This window comes from Periplaneta americana, chromosome 5 (assembly GCF_040183065.1).
Source record: "Periplaneta americana isolate PAMFEO1 chromosome 5, P.americana_PAMFEO1_priV1, whole genome shotgun sequence".
Lineage (NCBI taxonomy): Eukaryota > Metazoa > Arthropoda > Insecta > Blattodea > Blattidae > Periplaneta > Periplaneta americana.
In genome coordinates, this window is record NC_091121.1 from 174,164,487 (window position 1) to 174,188,566 (window position 24,080).

General features: G+C 36.9%; 1 protein-coding gene across 1 annotated transcript in view; it reads right to left on the reverse strand.

Annotated features, from left to right (window-relative positions):
- Positions 1-22,210, reverse strand: part of LOC138700294 (inactive pancreatic lipase-related protein 1-like) — a 133,259-nt gene extending 111,049 nt beyond the window's left edge. The window contains exon 1 of the mRNA XM_069826805.1: positions 22,071-22,210. The gene's annotated coding sequence lies outside the window, so the exon portion shown is untranslated. The remainder of the gene's footprint in view (positions 1-22,070) is intronic.
- Between the last annotated feature and the right edge of the window lie 1,870 nt (positions 22,211-24,080).

Sequence of the window (24,080 nt, forward strand, 5' to 3'; positions counted from 1 at the left end):
GGTCTTCCAACTAACACTCGATACGCATTTCACCCATATGTGCTAGCCGTGCACATATCAAATATCTGGATTTAATGTTCCCATTTATAATTGGTGAAGAATAAGTGCAATGCGTGCAGTTCTGCGTTGTGTAACTCTCTCCATTCTCCTGTATTTGCATCCCTCATCCCCAAATAGTTTCCTAAGCACCTTATTCTCGAACACCCTTAACCTCTATTCCTCTTCCAAATTGAGAGTCCAAGTTTCATAACCATACAGAACCGGTAACATAGCTGTTGTTATTATTATTATTATTATTATTGTTATTATTATTTTTTATAAAAAATGTGTCCTCTTTTTATTCAGTATGCTCCATTGCAGTAATGCAATACTACACACATTTGTTGCTACACTGTTTTTACATTCTGTCGGAACTTAAAACAAAAACTAATAGTAAACTATTTACAATATTTACAAGGATGTAAAGTCAGCTGACTGAATACAGTTGATGAATTATTTACAATTATTAATACTAATACTATTGTAACTGGAGTAGTGCTTTCACTATTTGCAATATAATACACTGCCGTGAAGTCTATTGACTTAATAAAGGTGGTGAATTGCTTATAATTATTTTAACATAATATCTAACTAGTCTACTACTACTACTGAATACTAATACTAATACTAATTTTAAGTAGAGTAGTTTTTTCACTATTTACAATATTTACAGTGATGTGAAATCTATTGATTGAACAAAGTTTCTGAATCCCTTATAGTGTTTTAACAATAGTTTCTCATGTGACACTGGCCATCTATCTTGATTTCTATATATTCCCTGCTTCAGAATATCCCTTTGTTTATTCAATTTGACACACGAGTATATCAGGTAATCTACTGTTTGTGCATCTTGAAGGCATGAACACGTTGAGTCGTCTTTGATCCCGAAACGGTGCAGGTATGCCTTGGTTTTTCCATGGCCTGAGATCATGGCGGTTACTTTTGCTGTCAGCGTAATATTTTGTTTCATCCTCTGACGTACAGACGGGAAGAACTTTTTACATATAGCTCCTTTAAGTGAGTTTTTCCAGTCGTTCTCCCATTCGTTGAACCCTTATTATTATTATTATTATTATTATTATTATTATTATTATTATTATTATTATCATTATTATTATCATTATCATCATCATCATCATCATCATCACAATAACCACCACAGACGCTCACTGCTGGCCACGAAATCGGGTTCAAATTCCTGTTGATCCATCCTGAATTTATAATTTGTTTTGAGCAAGTCCGTGACCAAGGCGTACAGGGATTTTGTATTTTAACCCTTAAATTGGCAAAACTTCACTTCTCACACTAGTTTATTAAACCGTGTCGGACTGTCGGGTCACTCAATACCATCCATAACTCCAGATGAAACCATTAAATATCTTGGTGTCAATTACAGTTCTACAACGGTCTTCGATCCTAGAGCAACAATGGACAAACTGAAACAAAAGCTGGAAGCTATAGCAACATCATCTCTTTTACAGCCATACCAGAAGTTTCTCATCATATCCACCTTTATATGTCCTTCACTTATTTACATCTTTCAAACGACTCCAATGAAGAGAATTCCTTCAAAGTTTCTCTCTGATGCTGACATTCTGATTAGAACTACAGTAAAAGAAATTTTAAATCTTCCATCTGACACTCCAGACAATATGCTTTATTCACCTAAGAAATACAAAGGACTTGGTCTTTATAAAGCAAGCTGGGAAGCTTTTCTACAGTTTATCAACGCCTGCAAATTGCTTGCAAAGACAAACAACATATATGTTTCAAATACACGTGATTTGACCAATGAAATACAAGCAAGTCTGGATAAGCTTGGATTGGCAAATATTGACTCCTCTGATCAGATAAACGTATCATCTTTACGAAAACTCCTACGAGACAAAGAATTTGATTCCTGATGTACGTTGCCTCAGAAAGGAAAGGGAGTCATTCTATATAAAGAATACACGCCTGGTAATAAATGGCTATCTAAACCGAATGGATTGACCAGCAGCGAATGGAAGGACGCTATTAAGATGACTGCCAATGTATGTCCAGTACGTGCTCTACCAGGTTGGTCTCAGAATGTAACCCACTGCCGACATTGTCGGAGTGAGAAAGAAACACTTGCTCACATTCTGGGAGCCTGTACTCATGGAGAACTACTGAGGAATAGTCGTCACCAAGATTCGATCCCTCCTAGCATCGGCCCTACGAGGAAAAAACTACAAAGTAGAAGAGGAGGTCCATGGTTTGTCCACAAATGGATCTACAAGCCGCATTGACATCATCGCTATCCCGACAAGATCAACAAGCGGATTCATAATTGAGCCAACTGTAAGGATGGAAATCAACCTGCTGAGGTACATCAGGAAAAATGCGACATATACGACCCCACTATACCATATTATAAGGAAAAATATCATCTAACGTCGATCGAAGTTATTGGATTACTGATTGGGGCTAGAGGAACCATCAGAAAAAGATTCGCGCATTTTTGCAAGCAGTTTGGTCTAGGACAAACTCTTGTCACTGAAGTATCTATGTCTGCAATGAAGGGATCTATAAAAATCCTAAGAAACCATCTCTACAGTTATATAGATTGATCTCTTAGCTATGGCGATCTGCTCACTTAAGTTGGGTCTTTCAACTAGTGCTAAATAGACGACTGTCATCACCCAATAGCAAATAGATACTAGGAAATTCTATGTATCTTCTGGAATTAATGATGTTTTGTTTAGTCTTTTCCAATTATTTCTAATTGTGCTATTTCTTATTCTTTTTCTTCTCCATTGTTTTCTTTTTTTTTTTTTCATTATAACAATTTTTTGGTAAGCTTTATCTTCTAGGCAGCCTTCACTTGGAGGAAGCTGAATAAAATTTATTCGAAATAAAATAAACAACTATCGCAATGACTGTATTTTGTATGTTGTACAATAGTAATTTTCCTACCAATTTTTTTTCTATTGTTCTATTAAAAGTATAGCATACGTAGCCTATTAACCTGTTGTTTCTTATGGGATACTTCGCGAATTTAAGGGTTTGTGGTTTCTGTAGAATGTTACAAATATTCTAAGGGGGAATATTCATTTCTCAATGATTTGTAATAAAAAGTTATGGTGCAATTCGTTTACAGGAATGTGGTGGTACGCCATAAATGGTATAAAATATGTTGATGACAATACAAATAATTAAATTAAATTAAATTAAAATTTTTCAATAAATAATATCATGAATAACTCTGTTGTAATACAATTATATTGGCCTTAAAAATTAACATTCTGCATATAAAAAATATATATATATATCGTCGATGGGTGTCTTCGCTTTTGAACGGAGTGGTACAAACTCAGAAGACCGATAGACTATTCGACTTCTTCGAGAGATGTAAGGCAGTGATGTCAAAGCAAGCGCATTTTTCTGACATTGACGTCGTGCGCGGGCAGCAAGCAATAAGTATGGAAAGAGGAAGGGTTGTGTATATGAATAAGCAACCTGTTGGATTAAGAAAACAGTGGTGCACAAACTTCAAACAGAACGTGACATTTTATGTCGTTATTTTTATATGGCTTCTTTCTGTTTAATATCATCTATATTGTCTGTAAAACTAAAGTACTAACACTGATTTCTTAATATTGCACTTGTGTTTTAATCTTAATAACATAATGGAGAGTTAAGAAGGAATATTCACTTCAATTCCATAGTAGTATAAAATTATACTGTATTAAGTGGATGAAACACATCATTCATAAAGAAAGTGATATTCCAAAGAAAGAGATTTGAGTATGACATAATAAGTTGGAATTTATATTGATGGTATCTTTAGCCTTACAAAAGTAATCAATGAACTAATCAAAACAATATTACTGTACTAAGCAAAGTTACCTAAGTACTGTATCTGTTTTAAGTGTAACTAATATTACATAACAAAACTCTTATCGCATTATGCTTTTAAGGTGATATTTGTGAGCAACTTCCTATCATCAGAATATTAAATTATTTTCTCGAAATCTGCAGAAGCTATAGAGCTGACATTTTTACAACACATGGGCACGCATCTTCTGCTTGTGATGTAACAGTAGTTGCTTTGTTAACTCATTTCCTTACAAACAATTTCCATGCGAATATTTTCAAAATTTTCAATACACTATCTTCAGTAATACGTATGTACGGTATATTAGATTTACGAAAACATTCTGTAAGGCTACTAAATAAATAGGCCTATATCTGAAAATTTCACTTTTCTATAAGAGAAGTTGAGAAAATATTTCTTTTCAATAAAAAAATCAAACTTGTGAAAAATGAGCATTAAAATTATAACTTACATTCTTACAATGCACTTATACTTCTCAGGCAAATCTAAAAATTAACAAGGATATAGTTTTAATGAGTTCTCTTCCCCATATCTATTGAATCAGTGCTGGCCATCCCTGAATATAGCTCGACCAAGCGGCATATACTATCTCTTTAACTGTCTCTTTCCTTTCCGCTGTAAAGCGCTCAGGCTCTCCTGAGCTCTAAAGCGCGAGCTTGCTCCTATGGGCATCAATTGACATGCCTGGTATAAGGGAGAGGACATATCATCTCTATTTTGTTTTATTTTAAATGGAGATCTTGCTCTATACAGACCACGTGACCAAGGAGTAACGCTATTGGTACAATTTTGTACCGTTGATTCACAACTCTCTGTCAGATCGAAACTGTCAAACATGAAAGAACCTTGAGAGCAAATGATGATCATTGCTACGTAATGTACGTAGACGATGCGCGTTTTTTCTTATGAACTCCCAAGGATACGTGTATCCCAGTTACACATTGCTATGGGCTATATTTGTTAACGCATTATAACTAGGCAAATTCTGTTACCTTCACGTTACCTCAACCCCGTATTTGTGCAGGGATATGTCAAGGACTCTTTTTAACGGTTTTGCTCTATGTCGCCATACTTTGCACTCGGCTAATCACAGGCTTCAGGACCGTGACGGTTGTAATGTTGACCTCTTCGTTTAATGAACGACACAGAAACAAACCATCTGAAACTTAATACTTGAAAATGATGCTCAAATTAGTAGTGGAAAATTAACTAAAATGTGAAACTAATTATTTAATTCCCTTGAATTCAGAACACGGATTTCTACATGTTGTAAATCTTCTTCTTTGTCTGATTGTTTAACCTCCTCCTTCAACCGACTTAGTCTAATGCAATATAGAGGAGGGTGTATTTGGACGAATACTAGACTCTCTGAAAGTGTGGTCAGCAAGATGCAGAGCCACCGCGGAAACATCACAGGACAATTACAAGATAAGGGACAAATACCTAGTCACGTGGACGGAAGATAAATATCTTCCATTGCCTACGCTGGAAATCGAATCACGGACCGCATTAAGCGCGTACACTATCCACAGAAACAAGCCGGTAGACACCGTAAATCAGCCGTGGCGAGAACGTGACACGCGAGACATTGTGGCTCGCAGTGATAGCTGTGCATTTCGCTTGCTTCTAACCTCCGCCAACCCCCACCCTCTCACTCACTGGAGTCAAACTCAGTTCCATTTGTATTTGCCTCTGACCTGCGAGTGGCATATGTCTCTCTCGAAATCATGTACGAAAGTTCCAAGTAGGATGGGAGGACGCATTTTTTTTGCTGTCAATATGATGAGAATATTAAATGTATGATTTGTTCACAAGTATTACGAGGAAAACGGTTGTATAACATAAAACGGCATTATACTACACGTTACTGATTAAACATTAAACGGTTAAGTGGTATCATCATCATCATCATCATCATCATCATCATCATCATCATCTCTGTACGTCGACCCTTCTTCAGCAGATGTGCGAATAATGCGGTTAGCTCTTCAATTTGAACTCTCTGACTTACTATGTGGTGTCAAATGAAAGCTAGATGTAAGGACTTGACAAATGTTGAACTTTCAAATCTTTGCCAAAAAATAAATATCCGAAACTTCGTTCTTTCGCTTGCTTTGTTGAAGCCATGTTCGCTACAACTTACGTTTGTGAAAAATTATTTTCAACCATTAAAATAGTAAAAACCAAATTTAGATCACGACTGACAGACAAATACCTTCGTGATCAACTACGACTGGCAGTAAGTGACATAATTCCTGATTTTGAAACTTTGTCGCAGAGAAATTCTGAAGACAGTTAATTTTAGGTTGTGATAATGTGCCCTATATTTTCTTATTCATTTCTTTCTTTGTTACACATACTAAACATTAGTTTGTAGCCTTGCACTGTATAAAATTATATTTAAGTGCTTGACGTAAGGAAAATGAAAATCCGTTAATAAGTCACACAGTTGCTTCACTTCCTCTTCGGGTGTCCGCCTCCCTCCATAGGTGCTATGCACGCTGCAGGTTACACAGTGGCTCGGCGCACGATTACATTTTCGCCACCGCTGCCGTAAATCTACGAGACAATAATCGCAGTTTTTCTTCCTTGGTTTACGAAAACATATTACTGAATTGTATCGCTTTCTTAAATTTCACTCCTCTGGCCGGGTATAAGCTCTTGAACTATGAAACTAATGGCAAGTCCTAGACCACTTAAAAAGGACTTCCATTGTATGTATGATAGTTTGTGGCCGGTGGAAGATTTTCGCATTACGATAATGGACAGCCGGCGAAGCTAAGCATTAATGATCTTGTTTGGATCTATTACCAGCGCGTTGTTTATTAGTAATGGATGTTATCGATTAAATTGAACTTAATGGGTAGTAGAAATCATGCATGTAAGTCCTTCGATAGTTTCAGTTTAATTATAACGAATTTATTATTTTTTCCAAATTACCGAACAATTCGAAAGCATATATTAGAGCATATTATTTTACCCGCTACTATGCGCAGCATTAAAGATGATAGGCTGAAAATGACAGACCCAACTCTTTACTCACAACGGATATAGGTGGTAGTAGTAGGAACAATAACAGGAGCAGTAGCAGCAGTGTTTTATTTAATGTTTGAACTGCAGAGATTATTTATCGTTCTAATTCAGAAATAACCGGAACATATACAGTCATACTAATAAACAGTGTATAGTTTTTATGCGTGACTTATGCAGAATTGAGACAGAAAACGTTACTAATAAACCGTGAATAAGCTATGGACGTATAAACAGGCTGTAACTATACAATGGGAATTGCTTTGCAGTAGTTATATACACGAAACCCCTTGTTTAAGCGTTGTATATAGCGAAAAAATGGCCGCCCCTCTAACAGCTGTTCGTATCGACTGTCATTTTATGATGATGGTTGCATTATAACTACAGAAGAACAAACCAAAGAGCACAGAATAATTAGAATAATATTGCTGTAGCTTGTACTCTTTGACCAAAATATAGTATGGTAATCGATTAGAGCCAGTTGTACTATCGATACTTAACACGCCACACTAGAGAGCTCTACCGGATGCAGTAGAGAACCTCAGATATTCTATTACCTTTCGTAATGAAGTAATGACGAAACTATGACGCAGCTGTGTAACAGTTATACTGTTATACACGACCTATGTAGTGATTATTAGTAAGGAATTTACACACGACGTATAAATGAGCTCTACTCATTGTATAAGTATAAGACAGTTAAACGTCTGTATATAGAGTTTTTATTAGTAAGACTGTTAGTCTACAATCCTCTATCAGCGACAAGGTACTTTTACTCGCCGTAAATCTATGATATGTGCATCCCAGTTTTTACTTGTCTCTCTAAGGATTATATAACCCATTAAAATCCATAGCCGTTGGACTGGTTTTAACCAGAGAACCTCAGGTCTAAAGGCTAAGACTGCTATTACACTATCAAAGTTTTTTGACAAAGATCTTTTATAAAATATATGAGAGTACAATGGGTTTTCTTTTATAAAAGTTTATTATAAACTTTCATAAAATGCAAATGAATCTTGTTATTTTTGATAAAAGATTTCTATACCTTCAAACAAATATGGTGGAACGCAAATATAAATGGACTGTTGCTATCACAAAAATTCTAATATCGGAGTAAGAAGGAAATTAAATGTTGTAAATAAATAATTTGTATAATATAATATTAATATTATGTAGTAATAATAGTAATAATAATATTTTATCATAATTTGTACAATTTTTCAAGTCCTCGCATTGTAGCTCTTTCAATAACTTCTGATGATAACTCTCCTATTACGTTTTGCAATCTACGGTTTCTTTTTCAATAACAAGCATATTCTAATAATTGAACTAATTGTAGCTAAACAAGCATAATACTGTTCTTCTTTCATAGTGTTATAAACTTAACGCCCAAATATGAATATCAACAAATCATAAACTTAACGCAGTAAATATTAGTATCAACAAATCATAAACTTAACACGTAAATGTTAGTATCAACAAATCCTCGGAACACGTGTTTTTTATATTTTTATTGGGTTATTTTACGATGCTGTATCAACATCTAGGTTATTTAGCGTCTGAATGAAATGAAGGTGATAATGCCGGTGAAAGGAATCCGGGGTCCAGCACAGAAAGTTACCCAGCATTTGCTCGTATTGGGTTGAGGGAAAACCCCGGAAAAAACCTCAACCAGGTAACTTGCCCCGACCGGGATTCGAACCCGGGCCACCTGGTTTCGCGGCCAGACGCGCTGACCGTTACTCCACAGGTGTGGACTACACGTGTTAACTGTTGTGGAACAAGTGTTAGGAGAAATTTTGTTCCTAATTAAAATCTTTTATAAAAAAATGTATGTAGTGTAATGTACCCCAAATCTTGTCTTTAATCAAAGATATTTGATAATAGTACATTATGCAGCGAGCCTATAATGATAGTAATTAAGACGCGAGTATATTTGTTTATGAAACGAGCACAAGCGAGTTTCATAATTTTCATACGAGCGTCTTAATTACCATTATAGGCAAGTTTCATACGACTTTTTATGCTCGACCAAATTTCTAACTTGAAATTATTCATAAGTATTCATGTTATGGTTATGTAAGTGAGGAGCGGAACTGACCTGAATTGTGAGATGTGCGCAGACGCAAAAGTATTGATTTCTTACGAGGCACGAATGTCATTGACCTTGATATAATCTAGAGAATAACATGAAGATTAGTCTTGATATAACCTGGAAATTGATTTAGAATTGAAAAACGAGATGACAAATTGAATTTATTTGAATATTATTTACAATTAATGCTAATTATTATAGTAACAGAACATAACCTTCTACGACAGTATTGGATTTCCAGCCTCCTTGACTTTTCGCTAATTGTCTTTCGATTGCATATCCGAGAATAATCGATACTTGCGGTTTTATAATGGTACAATGGTGATTTCTCATTGGCTGAACAACTGAATTATAATGAATAGGTGTACTTTAATGAGGTGCATTAAAGGGCTACTACCAGGTGTATAATTACTACATTTCGGCATGGTCGAGCATAATAGTACATTATGCAACGAGCCTATAATGGTAGTAATTAAGATACGAGGATGTTTATGAAACGAGCGCAAGCGAGTTTCATAATTTTCATACGAGCGTCTTAATCACCATTATAGGCAAGTTTCATACGACTTCTTATGCTCGACCACATTTCTAACTTGAAATTATTCGTAAGTATTCATGTTATTGTTGTGTTATTGTTATTGTTATGTGAGTGAATTGTGAGATGTGCGCAGACGCGAAAGTATTGATTTTTTCCGGGAAACGAATATCGACGACCTTGATAATAGTAAGATAAACATGTCTTGATATAACCTTGAAATTGAATTGGACATTGAAAAACGAGATGACAAATTGAATTTATTTGAATATTATTTACAATTAATGCTAATTATTATAGTAACAGAACATAACCTTCTGGATTTCCAGCCTCCGTGACTTTTCGATAGTTGTCTTTCGATTGCATATCCGAGAATAATCGAAAACCTGAACTTTAATGAATAGGTGTGCTTTAATGACATGCATTAAAGGACTGCTACCAGGTGTATAATTACTACATTTCGGCATGGTCGAGCATAAAATATTTTATCATATTGTTTGTCAAAGACCTGTGATAGTGCAATAGCAGCCTTACATTATAACCGAAGACGACTACAAGGAATGCTGTGTTGGCGATAAGAATAAACAAATGAAATGTAGGTCTCCTTCACAAAAACTTTTCTGTTTGGTTGTTGGACTATACGTCAATTATTATTGTATGAATGTACTTCGTCTCCTGCTTTTTACGAAAGTGAGATCTTTCCACTTCTCTGTACAAAAAATTGTTAGTCTCTGAGTAGTTAAAGTTAAGTAATATGTGTAACTATGCATCTGGTGTATTTAAGTATTATGGCATAACACGCTATTATATGCAAGGGACCCGATAATAACGGTAAGCCATTGCGTGCGGTAGAGATCGGTGACTCCTGTTACATTCCCATAGTCATGAAGGGATGTTTTATACTGTATTACACTGCTATATTACTATGTGTTGATTTTTGAATCCTACTTCAATTTAAATTGAAAAATGTTATTTATAACAGTAGTCTATATTTTTCATGACAGTCAGTTTTTTTTTTTTTGAGATTTGAAATCGGTATGTTCCTACTGTTTTCAAATACACTGAATCCCAGAAGTCATGGTTGGGTTTCAGAGGATTATATTTTTTGAATTAATAGGGGTAGAACTGTGATATTAGTGCCAGATGAAAATAAAACACTCGGAAGTTTTTCGTCTATAAGTTTGAGGCACTGAAGGAAAGAAAAGACAGTAACAATCGAACAAATGCAGTAATTTTCATTGTTACCATTAATTTTATTATACAATAAGTGCACTCTAATGGATCTATTTCAGTATAGTTTCATGCTGTGAAGAATGGTTTCCCTAGCAACAAGTTTCTGTGTGGTAATTATGACTTTCAAGACCTAACAACAATAGCTGTAAATATAACAGAAAACACGATCGTGATTAAAGGGAAGTTAAGTAAGAATCTACAATCAAAATGTTTCCGTTACTAATCTGCTGCAACTACGGTGTGTTGTGAAGTTCGTATGTAACTCAGTAGGTAGAATACACGCATGAACGCTGAAATATATGTTAATAGACTACATCGGAAACAGTTTTATAACTTTAAAGAGCAATCATTTTTGTTTCACACACGTCCGTGAAACTAACTTTATTTGTGCTTCTGTAACTGTTATAAACAAGTTACTAAAGATACTACTGTATTTTGTTTCCGGCGGGGCAGAGTGATCATAAATGTTGGTGAACTGTGTTACTTCATTTCCTCAACTCAATTTCACTTATAATTAAACGTATTTGGAAGAATATTAAAGTATAAGGAATAAGTATTTACTAAAATAATTGTAATTCTGATATAGTCTACTGATATCACAAACTAGTATCCGGTGCTAATGCAATTACATGATATCACTTAAAACTACATGTTATTAAGACAAAGAGAAAAATATGGCGATAATCGAGTTGATGATCATTATTTTATTTATCGACACGCTAAATTATTACAGGAGTTATTCGACATCAATGAGATGGCATAAAACGATAAGCAAAGGTGATAGTAGAGTTGAGTTTTAACATGAACAAAAATTTGATCGAAAAGTCGTTTACGGAGTCTTCTGATTTAGAGACTACTTTGCCGCTTCATCAGCCTAAAGATGCGAGCCTTTTGTCCTTTCTGTATCCATTGAACACGAACCTGTATTGATGTAATTTCTCTCATCACGCCAGTTATTCCCGACATAAACCTACAGAAGTAGGCCTACACTTCAATGGGTTGAATTGTTTTCTTGTTAGTTCACGACAGTGTCCAGATCTCTTCGACATACATTAAATCAGGAATTTCCATATATTTGATGGTGTCTGGTAAAGGGGGTTAAGGGAACTGGGTAGTGATTAGGGGTCAAAAATTCGATTTTTTTATTTTGTTAAAAAAGAGTTCAAAACTTAGTCTTTAAAACAGATGAGCCCTTTAAGTGGCTTCTTTAAATTTGGCGGCACTTGTAATTCATACATTATTTTTAAGGTGCAATTTTCCGTGAGTTGATATTTTTCAAACTTCAGTGCATTTTTTTCTAAAACTACTGAATCAATTTATATGAAATTTTTACAATGTTTTCTGCAGCTTGTGTTCTACAAAATAGACATAGGGTGTAAGAATATCACATATATAACACTAGAAAAAATATATATGCATTAAAAAAATGGCAAACATTTTTAATCAAAGTTCAATATTTTTTCTGTTTCACTAGAGGTGAAATATTTAACTAAATTTTAATTTACAATTTACAATATGTATTACTTGATAACTTGAAAAATAGAAGGTATATGAATGAAGATTGTAGCAAGTATGTGCACCTGAAGATCAGGTAACTTTATCAGGCGTATGGAACCCCACTCATTCTCGCCACTTCCTTTTCTCCCTCATTATCATTTCCTTATCATTCTGGTTGTCTTAGCCTACTTGGTTTTTATATCGCGCTTGCGGCGACCCTCCGAAGTCGCTGACTCTCTCAGCCGACCTCCGTGGATATGTCAAACTATGGTAGCTGGTGGCCAGCAAATGAACTCACTCCCCTCCCGACGGGAGAAGGAGCTTATACTCAGACCGTTTGAGGGGGGAATGTGGGGAACTGTTGGCGTGGAATGGTACATGGATTTGGAAGGATGGAGGGACTGGTCTTTAGGGTGTTAGCGGTTAGGTCGGTTCGGCATAGGTGCGGTCGGTGGACTTGCAACTTATCCCAGGGGCGTACAATAGACCTCAGGTTGCGGTGCACAGTGATGTTCCCCGCCCGGCCTCATAGAGAGAAAAGAAAGCGGGAAAGGAACTGGTCACACATACCCATTATTTCCTGGCCTAGTTGCCTCATAAATGGTGTCTTCTTGGTATCAGTTGTGAGGTTCAGACCTGTCTTCGGACAGTTGACTAAACGACAAATAACAACATGCCTAAAGAAAGTCCACAATAATTATTTGTTTACGGAAAGATTTGTTTTCTTGCTTATTTTATATTATGTCTGTATAGTTACATGAACTGCAAGATACGACCATTTTCAGCAAAGTAGATTGTAATGATTACTTCACAGTAACACCAGTTAAACGTACCAATTCTCCCTACTGAATATAACGCAAAGTGCATTTTTGCCGTGCAAGTGTTCTTCCATTCACGGCTTCAAATTGAAGTCTAGAGTCAGTCATCTAGAGGCGTAAAAAGACATCATTGAGTGAGCGAGGCAACTGACGGCCGGAATGCAAGTGTACGAGGGTTGTAGTTCCCAAACAAACTCCTATTCCGAGCTTGGTTGCATAATAGAAATGATGAAGAACAATTAAACAAAATAGTATATGTAGATAACACTTTGGCTGACATGAATTTAGTTGTCTTTTTTAGTAATTTTCATTGAACTTGAAATTCGTGATTTTATACGCAACTGAGAACAATAATTTTCCGAGAGGCGATATAATTTCTTTGCAAGGCATCTTTCGGAAGGGAGATAAAGACTGGGATGTCCTGTTCATAGATTTACGTTACGCTAAAGCACTCTATTCCTTACTGAACCCCAAATAAAATTTGCCGGACAGTTGTTTATCGCGCTTCCATCTCCCTCCAGATGTCTCTGCTTGTCACGTGTCAATTAAGATTGCAGATGCCTCTGCAACATAGTCCATTTCTTTTTAGATCAGAGAAGCCTCTGGAAGTCAGAGTAGGTGAAAGGATAAAATAATATACTGTATGACGTTGAGCAAAATAAGTTAGTAGTCGGTATAAGACATGACCCTTGAAAGTAGAATAAATAGTGAAATAAATATACATTTCGTTTAAGTTGATTTATTGTAGAAATCTATTCATGAATTGTCCTTTGCACAAATTCAACTTTCTCAGACATTTTGTCTTTTTACATTTTATTAGCAAGATATTGAAATTGTGTTTCATTTTACGCTACATTTTTTTAACGATCATCAAGGTTACGTTTATTGTGACACTGCAAGGATTACGTAAAAATGTCTATGAGAAAGACATCAGCAGACGGTGATAAATTATTTAATATCCTTACCTACTACATGCGTATTGAAGTACCTACTGGATTTCACGTAAGCGTGCTTGGCCCACTTTCGTTTCACTGCATTTCGCAACGCATTGTTGGACAACCAAGGGATTCCGCAGCCGAAATCAAAATCGTAATGCACTGTGGCACAATATTACTTCTTGAACACTTGTTTGGTTTCATAGACTCCACTTTTGGATATGCGTCTGTTAAGTTATAATAGCATTTAGTAAATAGCTGAAGTCCATGTAGGTCACAGAGACCTCGTACAATAGTTCACAATAATCACACTAACGCGGAGCTTCTCGCCGCGTTAGATATACACGGTGTTCCGCTTATAAGTATAACAAAAGAAATAGCTATAACTTCTGAATTAATACAAGTATATAGTTGAAACCAACTGCTACAAAGAATGAAAACTGGGAATTTTTGTTACCTTATGTTCCATAAACCTCAACATGGCTTCCATTGGTGGCACGGGAAATATCCAACCGGTATTCAACCTCGACCCAAGTGTTATGAAGCATCTGTGGTGTAACATTGTTGACAGCAGCATAAATTCTTTCTTGTAAGTCTGCCAAATCACGTACTGGCGTCCTGTAGACCTGGTCCTTAACAAACCCCCACAGGAAAAAATCAGGTGGTGTTAGATCTGGTGATCTGGCAGGCCATGTGATGTACGGTGATCCTCTTCCGATCCATCTTGCAGGGAATTGTTCGTCTAAGAATGTGCGAACCATGTTGGCAAAGTGTGGTGGAGCCCCATCTTGCTGGAAAATTGCTCCATCTGGGAGTTGTGGCACAGCATACAGTTGCAACATATCCAGGTACGTGTTTGCAGTGACTGTCTTTTCAGCAAAGAAATAGGGACCAATGATTCTGTCACGCATGATCCCACACCAAACATTCCATTTAGGGGAATCCCGTTGGTGTTCAATTACGACACTTGGATTTTCCGACCCCCAGATGCGACAATTGTGTCGGTTTACTTTTCCACTGACGTGGAAGGTTGCCTCATCTGAGAAACAGACTCGAGTTAGAAATGTGTCGTCATCGTCCACTTTATCCAACATTGTTTCTGCAAAGCGTTTTCGTTCCAGTTTATCATTCGGCATAATCATCTGAAGCGCTGTACACGAATTATGGATCTATGTTCTGCTAATGACAGCACACAAAAGGCTTTCTGCTGTGGCGTCCACATGCTGACTGACTAAAGATACGATACGAATTCTCTTATTTAATGATCTGCGCATGCGTGAGTCTTCTAAAAATAAGTAACAACAATGGATTAAAACTTCCCAATTTCCTCTTTACAATGGTACCAATCTTAACCCATTTGCATGCATTGTTATGAAATTATAACTATTTCTTTTATTATACTTATAAGCGGAACACGGTGTATAAGAGCTGAACCCTTAACAGGACGCCATTGCCCTACAGGGACATAAAAAGGCTTATCTTTATCTTAACTATTATTGTTACGTCTTGTTCAATATTGACACTCTATTTTCCAGTGTGTAATGTTGGTTAATAATTGTCATACGAAGGGAACAGAAAGTTTTTAAAAGCTCGATTCTTCAATTTGATGATGGTTATGACAATAATAATAAGCCTATACTTAAGTCATTGTCAGATTAAGGGATACTTTATACCTGAAGTAATTTAAGTTTGGTTGTTCTTATTTTTATTACTACTTTTATTGTTATACTATACATTCTATGTTAGCGGTTGTTCGACGCCAGCGAGATGGAATTTGTGAGGTATTTGAATATATTATAGCTCGGTAGGATTCGTTACAAACCTGTTAGAATAGTCGGAGTCGGGGATCGAGCTCAGGACGTAGGAAGTAGTCACTCACACCACTTGTGTTCTCCACGATACGTGACGTATTAAATAATATATTGGAAAATATTAAACATTACAATGGAGATATAAGAATCGAATGTACTTCTTACTGACTTAATAAGGAATTCATCTGATGGGCGTACTCAAAGGAATTTAGAATCAAGTTTCCTTTAAAGGTAAGCCAATATACTGTACTCCCTAATCTGCTTGAGCAATACAATTGCATTGACTATGATTATTAATTATAAAATCAATGAGGAAGCTTTAGATATTTATAATCAGTAGAACATATAAGACAGTCGCTCTCTACAAAGACTTTATCTATACATTAATTTCCTCCCTCATAAATTTAGGCTCTTCTTTAAAATTTTATTTAGAATAAAAATATAAAGAAAAAAGACTGTGTCATTATTCAGTACTTATTTATGTACGGGTATATTTAAATTAAGAAGATGATAAACTTCAAAATCTGTATCAAAGCTTGTTCCTTTGTCTTGGCTTCGATTCGCTTTTCGAGGGACGGACCAGGGACAATTCTTACACTTTGATCCATTGTACGCCTTACATATGCAAGACTGAGGGGTTAGCGAGTCTAACTCCGAACCCAGCGATCCCAGGTTCGATTCCCGGTTAGGACGAGTTGCCTGGGTAAGGTTTTTTCGGGGGTTTTCCCTCACTACTATGGATGAATATCAGGTAACTTTATGAGGCGATTGGAACCCCACTCATCTTCGCCACTTCCTTTCCTCACCCATCATCCTTTCCTCATCAAACCGTTTCTGGTTTTTCAGATCACTCTTCAGGCGGCCCCCCGAAGCTGCTGACTCTCTCGACCGGCCTTCGTGGAATGTAGTCAAGGACGTTGGATGGCTTCTGCAATGGCAGAATGGACCTACTCGGGGGAGGAGTTTCGCCCCTGACCGACAGAGGGGGCTTTGGGGGAATTTGCCGAAGCAGGAATGGTATATGGATTCTGTCGGCTATAGGAACCGGTCGTTAAGGGAGTCATTTGATTAGGGCGGTCCGCGTAGAGGATCTGTGGCACGCAACTCATTCCATATCGAGGGTTAGCGCAATAGATCTCAACAGGTCGCGATGCTGGGCCATCCGTGCCCCCCTCAGTTAAATTCAATTCCATTCCATACTGATGCAATGATTGTCCAAGTTCTACAGATTCCCTGGGTGGTATTCGCGAATCCGATACTGACAGGTGGACCATCCTTTCTCAGCCCTTACAGACTCAGGTCCCATCTTCAGACAAGTACCTGATAAAACCCGGAGTCCAGAACCCCAAAATCTTCATTTATCAGTATTGGGAACCCGTACTGCATCCGAGACTTCATTTAGCCCATTTTTAAGTAATTGCAGATGACTGGTGAAATGAGGAGACGGTGGAGATTGTTGGTGGAATGATAGAGGGAAAGGGGTGTACCTCGAGGGAAAAGCTCATGTAACGTCTTACTGTCCATCACAAATTCCATCACGACCTGGCCGTGGATCGAACTCGGAGTGCCTGTTGAGCCTCAGAGGCAGTTGAACGTTCCCTTTAGGCCGAATATAATAGGATCATCATGCTAGCTACACGAGAACTCTATTGTTAACATCTGACTAGCAAACATTCACATGGGGGCAGATAAAAACATTATTTTTTTTTTCCCCACTATGACAATGTTAAAACAAGTGCTTATATAAATTTTGGCCACTCGAGCGCAATTACGAGGGCCGTAAAATAAATTTTCCTGGGGCCGTTTATAGAAAGAAAACACAATTTCATTGGAAAAATGTATTGCAAGAGACACAGCAATTGTTAAGCTATTTTTCAACATATTTCCCACAGGAACTGAGACATTTGTCGTACCATGGGATCTACAGAAAGGTGCAGACGGCAGTCAAACAATGGTTCTGATCCTAGGCTGCTGACTTATACGACACAGGAATATAAAAGTTGATCCCACGATATGACAAATGTCTCAATTCCGGTGGGAAATATGTTGAAAAATAGCTCAACAATTGCTGTATCTGTTCCAATAAATCTTTCCATTAAATTGTGTATTTTTTCTGTAAACGGCCCCAGGGAAACTTATTTTTTACGGCCCTCGTAATTGCGCTCGAGTGGCCAAAATTTGTGTAAGCACTTGTTTTGACATTATTAACGTGATGGAAGAAAAATATTTGGGATTCGAACCCGGGCCACCTGGTTTCGCGGTCAGATGCGCTGACCGTTACTCCACAGGTGTGGGCCTTAGTAGATATAATATACGGTATTATATTATTATTATTATTATTATTATTATTATTATTATTATTATTATTATTATTATTATTATTATTATTATTATTATTGAAATTTTCTACATTAAATTGATGGATAAATATGATGTGGATGGATAAATGTGAATGCCATCGATTTTATCAGATCTGTGGAAACATCACAATGACTTTGCCATTTGTTTCATGTTACGAATCACTGCTCATAGGAAATTGATTCAGTGATGGAAGCAACCCGAGAAAATCTGTCGGAATAAACTTGTGCACACAATAAGTGCAATTGAAGAGTGTGATTCCAGAACTCGCTCAATCCATTTGGCCATTTTTATGATTTATAAAAGTCCACAGCAATGGAGTAACGGTTAGTCTGCCTGACCGTGATACGAGCGGGCCCGGCTTCAAATTCTGCTTGGGACAAGTTACCTGGTTCAGGTTTTTTCCGGGATTTCCCGTCAACCCACTACTAGCAAATGCTGTGTAACTTTGGCATTAACACCTTCATTTCACTCAGACGCTAGATAACCATAGCAGTCGATAAAGCCTCGTAAAATAAGCAATTAAAAATGATTTATACAATAATATGATTATGTTTGGGACCTCTATAAATATAGAGTTTTCTTCCAAAATAACGCCAGTTCTTGCCTGAAAGTCGTGTTACTGTGCATGCAACTTGAAAACTCTCTCAGTCCGTATACCAGTGGATAAAAAAGTAGCCCAATCCTTTCATAAAAATGTACTTAACGCGTTTTGGGATCACACGCTTCGAATGTACATTAATTAGCATTCTTTTTCTATAGTGATAAATGATATAATGCAATAGATCAAGCCATTGAGTTACTTTATGATATTTTGAATCGTAAAAATTGTTTAACAGAGGTGCATCTATGTAAGTAAAGTACGACTTAACGGGTCAGCACTTTTTATTTTACATTTTATGGGCTACACAACCATTTCATTTAGCATTTCACTCACCACCTTCTTTTTTCGCTATTCATTAAATAGGGACAGCTCCTTATAATATCGATCTCCCTATTTTTCTGGTAGACTATAGCCCTTTGGCTTTCTTGTTCTGCTTCTACCAATATTTCATTAGGAATTTCAATGCAGTCCATTTCTACAAATTAATCTCAGACAAAACCATTTGTAGTCAACATTTGTGTTTTATTTTCCTACCATAATAACCGATTATGACGTTTTTCCTATCATAGAACTGATTAAGACGTTTCACAATTCTTATTTTATCTACAAATTCTCAATAATTTCTGTTCCAACAACATGCAAAATACAATTAACTTATTTTCTCTTAAGATATACGATTCAAAATATCATAAAACGTTGTACAATACACGACTGTTAATATAAGAACTCAACATGCTCACGTGGATAACTAACCGAGCGACAGCGAGTTTAGTTAAATTCCATGCTCTCATGTTAAGTTCTACTTAACGATCTTGTAACGTCAATAATTATTGTAGCACACTTGCGATTTCATTTCATTTAGTGTTCTGCCCGAGGGAAGGTCTTTTACTGCAAACCCAGCTTTCTCCAATCTTTAATATTTTCTGCTTTCCTTTTCGTTTCCTCATATAATCCATATATCTTAATGTCGTCTGTCATCTGATATCTTCTTCTATCCCGAATTCTTCTCCCGTTCAACATTCCTTCCAGTGCATCCTTCAGTAGGAAGTTTCTTCTCAGTCAGTAACCCAACCAATTCATTTGCCTCTTCGTGATTAATTTCAGCATCATTCTTTTTTCACCCACTCTTTCAAACACAGCTTCATTTCTTATTGTCTGTCCACTGCACACGTTCCATTCTTTTTAATAGCGTGTAAGAGGGCCTTAGACTAGAAATGTTTAGCTTAAATGTAGTTCTGTTTATAAGTATGCATAATGGCGTAATTATTTGACTTATTTGAACTGTTGTATCAGTGAAGCGAGGTGAGTTTTACAGTGCAGTGAATAGTTCCGATCAGTGATAATTGATAGCGTCAATGAAATGTGTTCTATAGTGTCAGTGAAATGCGTCATAGTGCCACTACAGTGAGTGAGATGAGAGTAAAGTGAAAGACTATTGAAACTTATGTAGGGCCTATACATATGTAGGTTGTATTGTAAAATTAGGTATTTTAAGTTTTATTATTAATTGTGATTATTGTGTTAAATTGTATTGTGTATTCTTATTGTATTGTGTATATAATTGTACTGTGTATTGTATAATTGTATTGTGTATTGCAATTTTATTGTGGATTGTTTATATTGTGTCTACCGCTGCCACCGGGTGCTTGCCCACTTGCAGTGTAAATAAATACATAACGTAACATAACATTCTCCATAATCCACATTTCAAATGCTTCTATTAGCTTCTCCTCACTTCGTCGTAATGTTCATGTTTCTGCCCCATGCAATGCCACACTCCATACAAAGCACTTCACTAGTCTGTTCCTTAGTTATTTTTCCAGAGGTTAGCAGAAAATGCTCCTTTTTCTATTAAAAGCTTTCTTGGCCTTTGCTATCCTCCTCCTGACTTTTGGTAGCAGCTCATGTTACTGCTTATAGTACACTCGAAGTATTTGAAGCATTCCACTTGCTCTACTGGCTCATTTAGAATTCGCAAGTTTATCTTCTGTATTTTTCAAAGTAACTTTATTTCACAGTGTTCAAAATAGGCCTAATTTTATGTGCAATACCGTTAAAAAAACCGTACTTTTTGTTATGATAGTAAATAAAAATATTTGTATTCTGTCGCTTAATATAATATTTGATGCGGTAAGAAAATAGTTCCTTGCTCTGTAAATCAAGGAATTAATAAGGTACCTGGGGGTAATAAGGCCCAGCATGTTATAAGGCCCACTACCTAGTTTTGCCATTAGTTATACACTTTTGCAAAAGAGAGCAACAGCTCTTAAGACTTATTTCTTCTTGCATTTTGAGTGAGGTGTAAAAAAATTAGATTCTCGTTCTTGTTTGTAGCTGACTGGTGGCAACAAGTTATGTGTGATTATTTCTGCTTTCTTCATAAAATTCTGTAAAATTTAAGTTGATATTTAATCGTTTTACTGTGTGTTATTAATATAATATTAAATGCACGTCATTGTATAAACATTGAGAAGTTTGGGGCTACCGTGAAACTTTGGCTAATGAGCATATGAGCACTCCATAAATTAAAATTGGCCCAGCAGGAAATAAGGCCCATGAAGTAAATACGTGGAAACGCCCACAAGTTCATAGAAGTCCCTGAACTATAAAGTACAAACTCTGAAGCACAATCTTTTTTGCAAGAAATGAAACACACGAAAGACTGACAATTCCTAGTGCAGAAAGAGCATTGGATGAACCATCAACTACAGGATTTGTAAACATCCAGGGGACGCGGATGTGTTCTGTCTGCGAAGAAAATTGTTGTAGATATACATGTGTGTGTCTCTTGTGAATGTTGGATGCACGATGAATGTGTAGGTCTCACTGAGGAAAAAAACTGAAGACTTTGTTTGCCCAAATTGTGTTCAGTACTTATATTCTTTATTGTGGGCCTTATTATCTGTCACAGCAGGATATAAGGCCCAGTGACATGATGTTAATTTTCATTGCTCACAGCATTTATGTCGGTTTGAATATTTATTTGAAGTAAAATATTATAAGATAAGTATAAAAGTATGCTATTCCATTATTTAAAAATTGCTACACGTCTCCATTTCAAAGAAAGAACGTTTTATTCCTTAGGTGGGCCTTATTACCCCCGGTTACCTTATAAAATAATAGAAGTTGGATAGAAAATAATGATGTTGGCTCGAGTGAGCTTCGTATTACACTTTCTTCGCCCAATGTGCTTGCAAAAACATAACTACTCTGACATAATCTGCATGCCCCACCAGTGTGTCGCGTGAATACATACCACGCTGCTCTGGAGAAAACTCCCGCCGCGCCGGTAAGGAACCTGCTGGCCGCTACAGCACTTCACTTGCCAAAAGCCAAAGGCCGACTGACGGTTGCATTGACACGGCAAGGTTGTCTGCAGCGGCACGTGAAAGTAGAAGTGCTTCAAAAAACTCTCACTGATGATGCGAGTCTATTTATTTGTTTCTCGTCAGCGTATAGAAAGTATTGCGTCCAGTGCCAAGGAATCAGGGTTACGGGGCCACAAGGCACATCAATACAAGTGCAAGTTATTGTTTGTTTAAAGAAGCTGCTACGTACTGCTAGGGTTGGTGAAACGATAGGTTTGCCCGTAGTGACGTTTTGATGAGAATCAAGTAATAGCGTTTCTATCTACAAATTCAGTAGACATTGATTCGAATCCTAGCATGGATTTCGAGATTTGTTGTGTTGAGTGACGGCCTTGCAACCCTGTGATCACATGATAAGATGAAGGATTTTCATACCCAGGGTCGTGTATTTATGGAGATCGCGGAAAAAATCACCACATAATAGATATGTAATATATTTTTATAAATCTTTATTAATCTTTTTGAGAACATCACAGAAAAAGCCCTCATAACGAAGTGGAAGTGGGGTGGTCATGTAGCAAGGCAGCAACAAGGCAGATGGGCGCGAGAAACCACCATGTGGGACCCGCACATAGGAAGGAGAACACAAGGCAGGCCAAGAAGAAGATGGGCAGATACATTCAAGCAGCAGCTGAGAGGGAACTGGTCAACCATCGCCCGCAACAGGAACGAGTGGAGGCAGATAGTAAACAAACTCATATAGATCTAAAATTTGACAAACTCTAGTGTATCTCACATAGTGGATGTGAATGTAAATATCGTTCACGTGAAATAGCTCATCATGTGAACCATACCAACCGAGCTTCCCCTCCTGTAGGAGGCCCTAGCCATTCCTGGAACACAGTGGCTTCATTCATTCATTCACGAATTAAGTGATTCTGATTAATAATATACGGATAAAACAATCGCGACAAATCGCGAAATAGAGTTCTAATAGCGAAATATGAATACATTAGCGAATTATTACTATTGCGTCGTTTTATAGCGAATTTCATGTTGAGTTTTTTTCGGATTTTTTAATTTGAATTTGTTATACATATCCAAGTAGGCTACATTACATGGTATTCCAGGTGTTTTGATTACATTAATAATAATAACAATCCGTGGCGCTACAGCCCGTGAAGGGTCTAGACCGACCAGCCGGCTGCTGGCCTCACGCCCACATGCCGAAGCAGAGGTGGACGATCATCCAACCAGAATGGAGGTATCGTGTGGTTAGCACGATGATCCCCCCAGCCGTTATAGCTGGTATTCGCAATCGGATTTCGCTACCTATCGTAGCTCCCCAAGTGCATCACGATGCTGGGTGGGCACCGGTCACATACACTGGCCGAAATTTCATGAGAAAATTTCTTCCCCCATGAGGACTCGAAACAGCGCGCATTCCTTAACGCGAGTCCTAGGCGGGATGCCTTAGACCGCGACGCCACGGCGCGGGACTCTGATTACATTAGTGAACTCAAAATACGGAGAATTTAACATTTCACTAATAATTTGAAAGTGTTAATTTGAGGGCTGCAAGTTTTTTTTTTTAGTTTTTAATGAAAGTGTGTTAAATACAGTCTTAATCCAACAGATATTGTCTATTGGCCATACCACACCTTTACCAACGAACCTTTAATGTTAATTATTTGTAAATTAGTCTAATACTCATACTGAGTTAATACTCCAATTCCAAAATAAGTACAGGGACATCACTTTATTTTTACCAACATTTTTAACATTAACCTGGCTATACTCGGAAACACTGTTGCCCCCTTCCATTACAGGAGTTTGATGTTGCTAGTGCAATATGTAAACAAATAATTTTACTAGGTATAGGAGGAGAGAAAAGTAGTGTATCCATTTATGTTGTAGGGAAATAAGACATTACGATTTTCAGTTTGATCATCACTTTT